We start from the raw sequence: 13,257 nt of genomic DNA on the forward strand, positions 1-13,257 counted from the left end.
GCAAGTCCACAGTTCCAGGAGCCTCTTAAATATTGATGCAGCAACATCTGCTCTGTGCAGCTGGCTTTCGCCTGTCCCCTCGCGCTCTGCGGTTCTGATCGCGTTGCGTGTTAGCGGAGCCCCTGGCCAAGGACGGGAGGGGCGCGTGTGTGAGCGCGTTCGTGTGCGTGCACACCCGCCTGTGCCGGGGAGGGAGAAGGGGACAGACCCGGTGTGCCACCCCTCCCTCAGTCCCTCCCTCCTTCCTTCCCGCCTCCCAGCCTTGGTTGCTAGGCGGTTTCTATGGCAGCAGCATCCTCAGACTCAACTTTCACCCATCGTTTAGAGCCAATTAAGGTAAAATGGGGGGGGGGGGTGCAGTGTAAGGGGGAGGAGTACGACGCGACGCTGCCAGAGAGGCGTCCACTTGCGAAGTCGCATCGCAGTCTGCCGCTGTGGTTAAACACCTCCTCCTTCCTGGGAGCCCGAGCGGGACGCGCAGCCACCCTCTGCGGAGCTGGGGGACGCGCAGGGCGAACACCCACCCAGCAGCCGTATTGAAGACCTCCAGGGCCCCGCATTGCACCCCGACCCGCCTGCTCAGCGTGTCTCGGTTTTCTTCCGAGCCCCGGACAGCTTCGTCCCCAGAGTCTCCCCGGTCCTGGGCTTGTTCCTTTTGACATTCTGTCTGCCCGCCTCTCTGTCCTGCTGAGAGTCTCTATTTCGTGCTATCCGCACTTGAGCAGAGGAAAAGGAAAAGTTTTTAAAAATGCCGATTGCACAGTTGCTGGAGCTATGGAAGAAGATAGAGGTGGAGCCCATGGAGACAGAGGTGAGCGCTGAAAACAACGTCCTTCTCCACATCCCCTGAAAAATCCTAACTCGCTAGCAAAGGGACTGTTTATATTATACACTGAGTGTGTATTTATTGAGTGACTATTGCGTGACAGACTTGGATATTTAATGTGTATATATGTATATGTGGTGTCATATACGTATGTGTGTATACATACATTTACTATATATGCACCATTTCTACAGATATAAACCTGTTGCCACCCTGTCAGTTCCGAGTCATAGCCACCCTATAGGACAGAGTAGAACTGCCCCATAGGGTTTCCAAGGAGCAGCTGGTGGATTTGAACTGCTGATCTTTTGGTTAGCAGCCCTAGCTCTTAACCACTGAGCCACCAGGACTCCTGTACATAAATAGCATGGGTTGATGTGTGTGGTATAAACACATAAATGAAAATGAATAGAACTGAAGGAAACAATTGTTGCTCTTAACCCAACCTCAGGATGCTTATTAAAGTATACGCATGTCTTAAAGCATGTGACTGTTTCCAAATGAATGTGCATCTCGTTTGATTTTCCTTCAACAAGTGGCTTAAGTGATAAGACCTCCATTTGATACAGTGAAGGGGAAACCAGAAGGCAAAGTAAATGATGAACTGTTTTAAGGAGCAGAATGCAGAAAGCTAATGTGTTCTTAAGAGGGTGCATGGTCAAATATAGAGGAAAGATTAAAGATAAAGGGGAAAGATAATGAACTGTACCTACCAATAGCCCATCCTGAGGGCCGGCAAAAGTATAGGAGACACTGCTGATATTGTTTAACTCTATGCTTCCCTAGGGACATGAAAATCTCTGGTCCCACGGACTTCGATTTGCTAAATTTGAACTATAAATGATTACATGTATTTTTACAGAAGAAAACGTTCCCTAAAGTTATTAAATTTGGCTAAATGATTAAACATACCTGTGCTGTGTTTATCACAACTCAAATTACATTTAAAAATTTCTGCTTCAATAACTTACTAAATCCAAGCTTTAATTTTTGTCTTATCTCCTGCACCAAGCACCATGTCCATATGTTCAATTCTTAGTATTTTAAATTTCATTCTTAAATATACATACGTTATACTGAGACATTCACACAGCATATTTTAAGCCAAATGACAGATTTTGTTTTAGAAGAGAATTTACTTAATATTTTATGTTTAATATTTTTACTGGAGGCCAAACTAACTTAGTAATGTTTGAAATATGTATCGATGTTTCAAATAGATTGTCAAGCCCAGCGTTGATATGAAACCCATTCTTTAGATGGTTCCTCGTGAGAATTACCTCGATTGGGAGACAGATACCATCCTAGCCTTTATTATTACTGATTCTTCAGTGTGTGCATGGTACTGTTCCTACACTGAAGTCAAGCCACTTACAGGGGCTTCCAGCTCAAGTCTGTTATTTTTTCTTTTGAGAGAGATTTGATTTAAAAAAACAATTGAATTGATGAATGAAGAAACTATTAGACCGGAACTTCTTTTCCCATTTACTAGTGCTTGCTGCAGACCTTTTGATTATGTGGAACATTCTTGTTTGTGGTGACTTGCCCAGCCCTAAGCCCCTCAATGACCAAGACCCACGGAAAGAATTCACCTGTGATTGTATGATTTGGTGATGGGGCTTAGAAAGAAGGATGGCGTACGGAGGTGAAGAAGGCTTTGCAGAATGTCTCATGGGACCCTGGAAATTATGTGTTTGCTGCTGACAAAAGCTGTGAGGAGCAGCCTTAAATATTTCCAAAATTAATTAAAAATGGATCAGCAATGAATATATTCATATTATTTAAAAAATATCTCACGAGCCCAGAAAGAGCTTTGAGACTGAATGGATTTGAGGCAGAGCTGACTTCAGAGAGCATGTTTTACAGTTTCTGTGGTTGATCTGTATAAGACAACCAACAACAAAGACTGGGTACATTAAAGGCCCTGCAGCAAAAGAAATTTTCTCCGGGCTTCGTGGGTAAATTTTTCAAACTAGCGCACCCTATAGAAGATGGATATTTAAGAAAGAGTATTAAATTTCTATTTATTTGGACCCAGAAAGACAGAGTTCTCTTTCCACAGAAAAATTACATCTTAAAACAATGATCCTGAGGTACTTCAAGTTCCAGAAGAAACTTCTGACTCCACGAAGGTGTGAAGTCTGTGTATTTGGGGCTGAGAGGTGATTTCACCTTCAGTGTTGCCCATGTTTTAGGTTGTTTGGTATTAAAATACTTCACATATCAAGACATCGTGCCAAACTAAACCAGCAAGGAAAACCAGTGGCTGGCGGGTCGACTCTGACCCATGGCGACCCCATGTGCGTCAGAGCAGAGCTGTGCTCCACGGGGTTTTCAACAGCTGGTTTTTCAGAAGTAGATCACCAGGCCTTCCTTCCAAGGCGCCACTGGGTGAACTGGAACCTCCAACCCTTTGGTTAGCAGCCCAGCAAGTTAGCTCCACCCAGGGACACCTGAGCAAAACTAGATGGAGTCAGTTTGGCCTCTGAACTCCAAATTAAATGTCATAAAACCCTTGCATTAGATGCAGGCAGGCTTTTCTGATGAGGAAATCTGCGATACGTTAGTGCTTAAGGTTCCTCCGTTTGCGCACAATCTACCCTGCGTGATGACGGGATTTCCAGGGGCCTGAAACCAGCCCTCCTGGTTTCTGGTTTTACTCTGTGATTAGCTTCGTGCGTTGGTTTTCTCGCTGACCTTTTTTTCATCTATAATCTGACGGAACTGAACTAAATGGAGTCTGGGGTTTCCTGTACAAGAGAATCCTGGATATCCTTGATCAAAATCATGTTCACTTCAGAGCATAGACCCAGAGAAACTCGTTGGACTGTCTAGAGAAAGCATCTGTGGCTCTACGGATTGTTTTGAGATATTTTGGATGGTATATTTTATCAGTAATAAGGTGTGTTGGCAAGGAAACATGTCTAATTAAAAACGGGGACCTACATAACGTCCCTGAAATATCTGGCATCAGAAAGAAGCACGCAGCATTCCATGAATTGTGTTTTAGGGAGTGAAAGGCACGTCTCAAAGCCGGACAGTGTGACGTTTCCTTCGTGGCTTTCAGTGAGCTCCAGTGACCGGGGCAGGTGAGAGGAGGAGACAGGGTGAGGGAGGTGAGCTTGTGGGTCAGCCCTGCGAGATTCAGCTGACCCGTTTTCTTTGTGTTCTTTCAAATGAGTACACGTGACTTTTTCCTCTCCGGGATGTCATAATGCATCAGAGAGAGGAGAATACCCCATTTTTAAACAATGCAGATAAAACACAATTCCCTGAAGACGCATAGTCAAGCTGGTAAAACGACTGCTGTCTTAGGGCTACCAGGTTGGAAGGTGAACCTGGAAATGGGAACAGTCACAGTCACTCACGCTGAGCGTCTGCCACGTGATGGAACCGTGCTGACCGCTGTGCAGGCCCGATTCCACAGATTCTCACGACACCTCTGGGGGCCCTCTGGGGCTCTTACAGCCCTGATTTTACAGAGAAGGAAACTGAGGCTCAGGCTGAGGGACTCACCCAAAGTCATGTAGGCAGTAGGTGAAGACTCAGACCCAGGTATGCCTCACACTACAGAGATACTGCTCTTCATGTTTTTGGGAATGGGCCTTTGGTGTCTGTGATTTAATCCCTTCCCCAGGCATTCGCTGGATATTCTGAATTTCTTCCCCTCCAGCACAAACGGTTACAAGTACTCCCAGTTGTCCCTTCTCTGTTCCATCCTGACTGTGCTTGTCTTGTAGCCCCGTGTAACGCCACGCTCCCCTCTCTGCCATGTCACCAGCGGGCTGTGCACGTCACCTTGCTTCTCCTTTCAATTCTGGTATAAATTATACAAACTTGGTTGCGGTGCTGATTTACAACTTGGATATGAACAATTACTGCCTTATTTGCCACCTGTTTGTATAGAGTCGAGGGCGGTGGTAGAGTTCTCACCTTTCGTTCAGGGGACCTGGGTTCGATTCCTGGCCAATGCACCTCATGCGCAGCCACCACCCGTCTGTCCATGGAGGCTTACGTGTTGCTGTGGTGCTGAACAAGTTTCAGCAGAGCTTCCAGACTAAGATGAACTAGGAAGAAAGGCCTGGTGATCTACTTCTGAAAATCAGCCAGTGAAAATCCTGTGGATCCCAACATTCCCATCCCCAGCCGATCATGGGGATGGCGCAGGACCGGGCAGCGTTTTGTCCCATTGTGCATGGGGTCGCCGTGAGTTGGGGGACTGACTCTCTGGGGGCTAACAATCAGCAATAACAACAGCAACGTATAAAGGCTCTGTCTCTGACACAAAGCATCGTATAGTTACAAGTAAATTCAAGTGGAAAGTGACCTTGAGACAATTCCCATGTTCTACCTGTACAAACATTGAATATTTAGTCAGTCCTTCTTTATTTTGATTACCTGTATGATGCTGTTTACAGAAACTTTGCCATGTAACTATATTTGTTATGCATCTTTGTTACCAGACCACTGAGGATGACCTTGACCTGGACACAGAGCCCGCCACTGAGGATACCACAGAAGAAGTAACTGTATGTATTTTATTACTGCCTGATTATTTGGGGGAGGATTGGGCCTGGAAGGTAGAAAGGAGGGAGGAAATGGAAATCTGAAATTGATAGCCTATGAGTGGTTACGTTAATGAAATATATATATATATATTCACATTCGTCCACAAACATATATGCACACATACACATTCTGTGCATATTAGAGTCGATAACTTCCCTCAAAATTAATACTTGGAACATAGGAAGAAAATCTACAAACCAAGGTAAAATCCGTAGTCTTCGGCATGGTCTTTTTAAAGGGGGGAAATGGCATATTATTAACAATAAAGGCAGGTATAAACAGTAACCAGCAGAGATGTAGACTAAGGGACAAAGAATTGTATGTATTGCAAGGAAATAAATACGTAGCTTCTTAAAATGTTGGGCGATGTAAAAGGAGAGTTGTGGGAGAAGAGCGGGTTCCGTCTGTAAGGAAGTGGCCTTTTCTGTGGAAACGAGAGGCTACCCAGGGCCCAGGTGCCGAGAGGCTGAGCAGAGGTGCCGAGAGGCCTGCTAGCGAGGGAGATCAAAAGTAGCCGTGGGATTTCTGAAGGCGTAATACCCGAGGGTGAAAGTCAAATGGAAAAGTTGCAAGAACATTAGCTGTTGCTTACTGAGTGTCTTCCCATTTTCACGCTATGGGCTAGAACGTTCCTGGACCAGGAAAATGACCAAGACTTCAATAAACATTAGTCTCATATGGGGAGATTTTGGTGGCAACAAAGATATCGATGAGGAAGACATTGGACATGGAAGAGCTAAATTCCAAAGCTGAACTGATGCTATAGTGAAAGAATTCTATTTAAGTAGCTATATTTCTATCACTTACAAAGGAAATTCTCTCAAAGGCAGATGGAACCATGGGAAGTTGACAAGGCAATTAGCAAGACTTAGCAACCTAAGTTGCTCGGCCCTGTACCACTTGGAAGCATAAAAGTTGTAAAATTTGCAACTCTCTTGACTTTTAAAAATAGCTGGTGAGGTGTTAGAGGCTGGGGGAGTTGGATCAGCCAACGTTGCCGGCTTTCCAAAATGGTCTACTCAGATGTGGAAAACTGCTTACCACAGCCATCTCAACAAATGCACGAATTTTAAGCCAAGTGCCACTGGATCTTGTGATCAGATGGCATAATATGATTGGGCAGATGAATCGAAATGGCCTGTGGCTGCCTCTCCTTTAGCTGGCTGCCTTTCAAATTCCTATGCTTGGCTGCTGACCCAGGTTTCTGGAGCCTGGACTCTGCCTAGCTTTGCAATGGTCTTGCCGTCTTCTTGGACAAACCATTTGCCCTGGCTGTGTACCCTTGTATTCCCTGGGAGCTTAGGCATCTCTTAGTTCCACAGAGGTCAAAGTCTGAATAGGCATATATACCTGTGACTTTCATTGAAAGATGGATGTTTGATTCCACACCTTGTTAAGTTGTTGTCAGTTGCTGTCAAGTTGGCTCTGATTCATGGCAACCTTATGTATGGTGGTCCTCCGTCATATTCATCACTGTTGGTTTTTTGAGTCCATTGTTGAGGCCACTGTGTATTTTGAGTGCCTTCCAGCCTAGGGGCTCATCTTCCAGCACTATATTGGACAATGTTCTGCTGTGATCTATAGGGTTTTCATTGACTGATTTTCAGAAGTAGATTGCCTGACCTTTCTTCCTAGCTTCTTAGTTTGGAAGCTCCCCTGAAACCTGTCCACCATGGGTATTTGAAATACCAGTGGCATAGCTTCCAGCATCACAGCAACATGCAAGCCACCACAGTATGACAGACTGACTGACGGGTGTTGGACCTTGTAAAGTAGCAGGGGTAAAGAAGGAAGGAGCATTTTCCATGCAAATTGGTAAGGTCAGATGGCAGGGTCTCAGAAAAAGCAGGCCACTGCCTGGCAGTTTTAATACCACTTTGATAGGCTTGTGAACTTTGATTTCCGGGGAACCTTTCGTGTATGTGTCACAAGCAGATTAATGTTGAAATTTAGCAGTTCACTTCAGGGGCAGACTGTATGGCGCTAAGCCAGTCGAGGTGCTATAGACTGTCCTTTCTGGTTTGCCCAAACTGAGCAACAAGACTGTGTAACGTGATCTGTTCAAAAGGGCTTAAGCAAGTAGCAGAGAATCTTTAAACTCATCAACAATATTTACTTTCTTAGGGCCTCCTAGCCTCAAGTTGTCTTATCCTCAACATTTTTAATGGAAATCTAGATACAGATCTGTTGCAGGAAGGTAATAAAAACAACCCACCTCTTAAGTTATGTTTGATAATGGAATATGAGATAGAGGAAATTATTACAATTTCCTGATGGTTGCCTTTTTTTTTTTTTTTTTTTGGATGAGAGAAAATCAGTGAAGGAGAAGAATTCCAAACAGATTTTAGAAGTATTTTGCAGGAAATAATATTGATATTTAGATACAATTCGGACAGTGTGGAGGAATAATGAAAAATGCTGTGAAAAGCTCACTTGTTTACCTGAAGGTTCAGATAGAAGATGCTTAAAATCCAACATGCAGTTTTTCAGCCTAGGAGCAGATGAATATCACTCAGGTACCCCACGCAGCTGTCGAATTTTTATTCCAGGTGATATTTTTCATTTTAAGTCCTCCTGGGGCCTCTGAGTGGTGATTTACAAGCTCTTCTACAATTGAAGAATATAAGGTTTAGACAAGTGAGGGAAGGAATTAACGGCAGCTGAACTAAGTATAAAAAGTGTCACGCCTTTTGTTAGTCCGAACGCGTATGATGATAAAAAGCCATCTCATTTAAAAAAACAAAAACATTCAGATCAACAACACTTTAGTCCTTTCACTCATTCAGTCAACACATATTCATTGATAACCTGTGGGCTCAGCATTGGAGATGCAAAGATAAACACTGCTGGGCCTGGCAGTGTACAGGGAGGTAACACCATCATTACTCCAAGTTCGTGATGACTTTAATAGATACTGTGTTCTGGTGGAACATTCTCACATGTTTTTTTAAGTATAGACCTGATTTAAATATTTCACATATAAATACCTCAATGTGTGGTTCTTGTCCAGTCATATCTCATGCCTTGTCTCTGTCCCACTTCTGGAAAAAAAAAGAATTCTAGTGAAGGTCTAGTGCAAAGACTGAAAATAAGACAAGACACCTGTTTTTGAATTCAGGTGTTGTCTTAGTCATCTAGAGCTACTATAACAGAAATACCACAAGTGGACGGCTTTAACAAAGAGAAATTCATTCTCTCACAGTCTAGGAGGCTAGAAGTCCAAGCTCAGGGTGCCAGCTCCAGGGGAAGGCTTTCTCTCTCTGTTGGCTCTGGAGGAAGGCCCTTGTCATCAATCTTCCCCTGGACTAGGAGCTTCTCAGCGCAGGGACCCCGGGTCCAAAGGACATGCTCTGGTTCCAGCACTTCATTCCCAGCAGGTCCCTTCTCTCTGCTCGCTTCTCTCTCCTTTTATCTCTTGTAAGATAAAAGGTCATGCAGGCCACACCCCCGGGGAAACTCCTCCTACATCAGATCAGGGCTGTGACCTGAGTAAGCGTGTTGCATCCCACCCTAATCCCCTTTAACATAACCTAATCTTGCCTCATCAACCACAGGCAGAGATTAGGATTTACAACACATAGGAAAATTACATCAGATCACAAAATAGAGGCCAATCACACAATACTGGAAATCATGGCCTAGCCAGGTTGACATATTTTGGGGAGGACAGTTCAGTCCATGACAGGTGTTAATGCGGCATGTCTTGTGCCGAGAGAAAGGACTCTCATAAGGAGTCCACATCAGAGCTGGAGTGTTTGTCTTGTATTTTCACAGGAGGGCGACTGTCCCTCTGATTTCACCTGTCACGTCAGAGGTGTCAACCCTTTACAGGCAAATACTGCAGTAGCTTTCGTGAGGAAATTCTTCCTCAGCCTTGTCTTTAAGGGATTATTTGAAGAGGATCTGTATAGAAACAGATCATAGTCATGGAAAGAAACATCTAGAATCAAAGTCTCTTCCATGAACAGGGATGGGGCACCTGCTACCTGAGGCTTTGGGACTCTGCTTCTTCCAGGTTCTCCTTTGCAGACTGTCTATAGAAAAGCAAATGGAGACGCTGAGGTATGATGATACCGAAAGAATGTAAAGTTGAATGCGCAGAGAAAATGCCAGTCTTGGCCCAGCAGCGAGAGAGGCGGATGGGAGGCCCAGAGGAGCCGCTGGCTGGCTGGCGTCAGCCACGCGGTGCAGGGTTAGTCTGTGTGTCTCTCCCGGCCCAGGGCTGACCTGCGGCCTCGCTGTCTGGGGGGCCGAGGTGGACGTTACGCTGAGTGCTCAGTGGACCTTTCCGGCCATACTCCCGAGAGCTGGGGGCTGGCGCTGAGGGCCTGCGTGTCCCTCCCCAGTGGGAAACGATGTGACCTGAGTGCAGCTGTACCTTGGGAGCTAGCACCTGCCTACCTCGGGGCAGGAAGGAGGAGGGAAGGACCAGGAGTTATAGTAAGTGGAGCTGGACGTACAGTGGTCGGTGGCATTGGGCCCTGAGACAGACAGACATGCCCCCCGCCCCCGCCACAGCACAGCTGCTCAGTCTCCTCAGCACCGGTCAGCCCAGACTCCCGGGACTCTGTGCTTGTACTGTGACCTCTGTTGTTGTCGGCGGCCATTGAGTCACCCTGACTCATGGCGACCCCATGTGCAATGGAATGGAATGCTGCCCAGTTCTGCACCATCCCCGTGATGGTTGTGAATGGACCGTTGTGGTCCACAGGGTTTTCATTGGCTGATTTACAGAAGTAGACTGCTAGCCCTTTCTTCCTAGTCCATCTTAGTCTGGAAGCTCTGCTGAGACCTGTTCAGCCTCATACCAACACGCAAGCCTCCACTGATGGACAAGTGGTGACTGTGCATGGGGGGCATTGGCTGGGAATCGAACCTGGGTCTCCCGCATGGAAGGCAAGAATTCTACCACTGAACCACCACTGCCCCCATTTCAACTCTTGGTCCCTCTGTATTCTAGATGCATAGGTGATTTGTAGGTGAGACTTTAGTGACCAGTGAAAAATATTAGAATATTAGAATTTGCTATATGCATTTTTTTCAATTTATCAATAAATATAATCCTTAGAGTCCAGGATTATATTTATTAATAATAATAAAGACCAGTTTCTTATCTGGTCAACTTTAGAAAATCAATCCAGATAAGATATTTGAAGCTTATTTTCTTGTGACTATGGCGGTGTGCCCCCCATATTTTACTCTCTGTTTTGATAGCAAAAGTTGCTATCTCGAATGCAGAACAGAAGAGTGTCAGCATAAAGGGTGACAGAGGGTGACATCCTGATGTCAGAGATAAGTTGGCAGGAGAGAGCTAGACAGAGGTTCCCTTGAGGTCTGTGACTCAGGTGAGGCTACTGGGATATACCGCACCAATCAGAAGGTGCACTTGTCCCCTCCGGCTGCAGCAACAAAATGCCACAACTGGGGGGACTTTAAACAACAGGAATGTATTCAAACTCAGGCTGAAGGCTCAGGGGAGGATCTTTCCTGCCTCTTCCAGCCTCTGGTGGCCCCAGGCGTTCCTTGGCTTGTGGCCGCATCCCTCTGGTCTCTGCCTCTGTCGTCATGTGGCATCTCCCCTTTGCGCCTCTTTTCTTGCGTAAGGACACTACTCAGATTGGTTAGGACCCCAGCACAACCTCACGTTAACTGGCAACATCTTCCAAGACCCTATTTCCAAACAAGGTCATGCTCACAGGTACTGGGGTGAGGACTTTTTGGGGGACACAGGTCAACCCTTACCAAGAGGCTTCTTTCCTGTGATGGCCCATGGCCTCTTCTCGGGTGTCGGCGGGTTCATGGGCGTGTTGTTCCTGAGCATCCAATCGATACGACCTCCTCCAATGACAGCTTTGCTGGATGCTGGGCGTGGCCGCAGGCATGGACCGCTCAGCTGTGGAAGAGAGGTTAGGAGGGGCCTGTGGCAGAACGCTTCAAGATCGAAAAACAAAAACCCGTTGCCCTCGAGTCAGTTCCGACTCATAGCGACCCTATAGGACAGAGTAGAACTGCCCCATAGGGTTTCCAAGGAGTGCCTGGTGGATTCAAACTGCCAGGCTTTTGGTTAGCAGCCATAGCACTTAACCACTACACCACCAGGGTTTCCTTCCAAGATTGAAGGAGGGAAAAATCTAAGAGTGTAAACAGAACTCTGAGCTGAAGTGACAGCACCAGCAGGGAAATGCCCCAGGTCAGGGCTATGGGCTCCAGCATCACCTCTCCTTGTCCCTGGATCCACAGAGAGTCCCACTGTTCCTCTTGAGAAGGAGAGAAAAAACCATCCAAAATGGTTTGCATAGGAATGAGACAAGATTAATAATGATGTCTGGGAACTAATAAAGCAATTAAGAGCAACGCAATTAAAGTTTAAAACAGATAATCATTTTGGAAAAAACATTGATAAAACACTCTCCCGAGCCCTGCTTTTTATCTTATATTGATCTGTCTTTCAAAACACCAAGCCGGCGTTATCTAAGTCACAATAACCATGTGAGCCTATCTGCACTGGTATTTCCTACTGTTCCTCTGTCCAGCCAAAGTCAAGAATTGCTTCAATCGTTACAGAAGTTGTAGAAAAGGGCAGTGTAAGCGTGATGCATTTTGGAAAGAGTAATGTGGAAAGCCATTGAAAGCCCCGGCTGTGTTGGAAGGTGCTGTGGGTGGAGAGCAGGAACACTGGCCTCATGAAACGTTAGCATTTATGGAGGCAGAGATGAGGGAAAGTGTACGGTTTTGTAAGGGAAATTGGAGCAACATATTATTTGATGTGCAGTGGTAATTATTTGCAAGAATTGACAGAAGACGAGAGTCTGTAGACATCTGTCCTTGCGGAAGTGATTTCATTATCGCTTAAGTGTTTGCCATTAATCACCGTTGGCCAAACGAAGATGGCCACCAGCGATTTTCAGTGTCTGAGAGCCTCGTTTTTCTGCATCTGTAGCAGTCAGCCATCGCTTCCTCTCTGACCATAAAGTGACCATGCCATGAGTGCTAACTGGAATGTTCTCTCTGAGACCTTGGGCACCAGTGGGAGACCATGCACCCCAGCCCGAGAACCCGGGACCCAGGTGTGGGCTGGCAACACAATCCACACCTGGTTTGCCCTGGAGCCAGCCTCTGGGAACAGCGACTGGCCTGGATGGTTTGTGCCCCGGGTACGCCTTCCTGCCAGCACGGTGATGTGACGGATTGTCTCATAAGGAAACACTGGTTCTTTGGGAAACCTGCTCTCCCTGTCACAGCCAGGAATAATCTATGTGGAAGTGGGTGTTAAATTACGAGGCAACGCATCCTATGAAAGCTGTTTCCTGTTCACTGGTGCGCAGAGCAGTCGATCAGAGAAAGCCTTAAAATCAAAAGTGGGATGTCTTTTAGGGCCTCCAGTGTTTGGTCTAAAGATTCCTGGTAATGCAGTGGTTAAGCACTCAGATGCTAACCAAAAGGCTGACGGCTTGAACCCACCAGCTGCTCCACTACTTCCGTAAAGGTTACAACCTAGGAAACCCTGTGGGGCAGTTCTACTCTGTCCTGTAGGGTCGCTATGAGTCGGAATCGACATGAGGGCAGTGGATTTGGGTGTCTGACCCTCTTAGGAATGAGGGTGCCCCTGTCCTGCTGCCGGCAGAGAAAATGCTGCAGGAAATGTATCACTGCCTGTTGATGTGCATTTCGCCCAGACTGCCTCTCCCGTTTCCCACACCCCGGGGGGCGGTCTGACCATCTCTGCCATCTTCCCAAACCCCGGGTGGGGGCCTGACCACCTCTGCCATCTTCCCAAACCCCGAGGGGAGCCTGACCATCTCTGCCATCTTCCCAAACCCCGAGGGGGGCCTGACCATCTCTGCCATCTTCCCAAACCCCGA

Source organism: Trichechus manatus, unplaced genomic scaffold (assembly GCF_000243295.1).
Source record: "Trichechus manatus latirostris isolate Lorelei unplaced genomic scaffold, TriManLat1.0 scaffold00002, whole genome shotgun sequence".
Classification (NCBI taxonomy): domain Eukaryota; kingdom Metazoa; phylum Chordata; class Mammalia; order Sirenia; family Trichechidae; genus Trichechus; species Trichechus manatus.